Source organism: Pinus tabuliformis, chromosome 6 (assembly GCF_031772625.1).
Source record: "Pinus tabuliformis cultivar Carrire ecotype Pingquan chromosome 6, CPIR1, whole genome shotgun sequence".
NCBI classification, from domain to species: domain Eukaryota; kingdom Viridiplantae; phylum Streptophyta; class Pinopsida; order Pinales; family Pinaceae; genus Pinus; species Pinus tabuliformis.
The window spans coordinates 441,401,854-441,403,477 of record NC_142292.1 but is presented as its reverse complement, the minus strand read 5'-3'; the positions used below and the strand labels follow the sequence as shown (position 1 = coordinate 441,403,477).

The 1,624-nt window shown below is 34.4% G+C and overlaps 1 pseudogene; it reads left to right on the top strand.

Moving 5' to 3' along the window:
* The first annotated feature begins 232 nt into the window (after nucleotides 1-232).
* On the top strand, nucleotides 233-1,174 carry LOC149259186 (tobamovirus multiplication protein 1 pseudogene; annotated as a pseudogene).
* Nucleotides 1,175-1,624: the final 450 nt, after the last annotated feature.

Below are 1,624 nucleotides of genomic sequence, written 5' to 3'. Positions count from 1 at the left end.
CAATATAAAAGTACATAAATTTGTGGGAATCATGAATGGAAGAACATTGCTAATCTGGTTTCAACAAACTATCACTTTCTTCCTCAGAAGATCCAGGTCCGTGAATTTGTCTGTGTTTGTTCGAGGATCAGTTACAGTTTCAATCTCAATTTCGTTGGACCAGTTGAAGTGTTTTTTCGTACAAATATCGACTCATCCCGCAGTAAACCCAGTAAACCCAAATCGTGAACATATGGGGAGACTGTTAGAACAACCACGGTTATTCATACAAGAAACTATCGCCACAGAGCAGCGGGCTTCACAGTTGTGGCATAAAATCAACGAGTCCAACAAATATCAGGATGGAGTTTTCTATACACTGTGTCTTGTTTATGCCCTTGTGGCTGCTGTAGTCCTCGTGCAAATTATACGCATTCAATTACGAGTTTCAGAACGTGGGTGGACTACACAAAAGGTTTTTCACCTCATGAACTTCACTGTGGGCGTATTACGTGCTGTTATCTTTGGATTTCACAAATATCTATTTGCCTTCGAGCCTAGGGTTCTAGCAGTTCGTGTACTGATGGATCTTCCTGGAATGTTACATTTGTCCACATATACATTTCTTGTGTTGTGCTGGGCACGGATATACCATCAGGCACAAAACAGCTCATTCACTGAAAATCTTGTGCCAGCCTACTGTATCATAAATGGTGTCATGTATTTCTTTCAGGTGTGCATCTGGATATGCATGTGGATACATGACAACAGTGTTGTGCAGGCAATGGCAAGGTATTTTGCTGCTTTTACATCAATTTGTGCAGCAATGAGTTTTCTGATATATGGAGGAATGCTTGTTTTAATGCTGAGGCGGTTTCCATTATGTGAATTTAGACGGAACAGAAAAATGCTTCGTGAGGTTTGCAGTGTGACAGTTATATGCTATACTTGCTTTGCTATAAGGTGCTGTGTGGTTGCAAATGGCCACAGTCTTGATGTAACGAAGCACCCAATTGCTAATTTGTTTTACTATTTGTGGGTTGAGATTCTCCCCTCGGGGTTAGTCCTCTTCATTCTTCGTGCATTGCCGCTGAAAAGGAGGCCGAGTCAATGCCGTCCACTTTTATCTGACGCCTCATCAACTATTGAAGAGAATGACATTTCTAACCTGCAAACCTTCCATGCCATAAATTAATACAACTTTGTACTAAAATTATCAGCGAAATTCACTAAAAATATCATTTACATTAAAATTCCTATCATATTTTTATTGAATAGAAAATTTAATTTAATTATTTACTATTTCTTCCTGTAAAATTTTAAATCAAAATAAATATTTAAAAAATTAATATTAATTTAAAATAAAAATACTATTTTAAATAAAAAAATCTAAAAACAAGTTATTACTAATAAATAACTTAGGAATGGTAAAGAATTAAAAAACTAAAGTTACCCAAATTTATCAAAAAGATATTTATACTTGGATAAAATAACAAAAAGATATTTATACTTAGAAAAAATAAAAGTTAATCCCCAAAACTTCAAATCCATAACAAATAATTTTAACAATTTAAGATATCAAATTTACTTCTAACTAAGTAAAATATGCATAAAAATATATTAGAAATGAATCAATAACTACGGT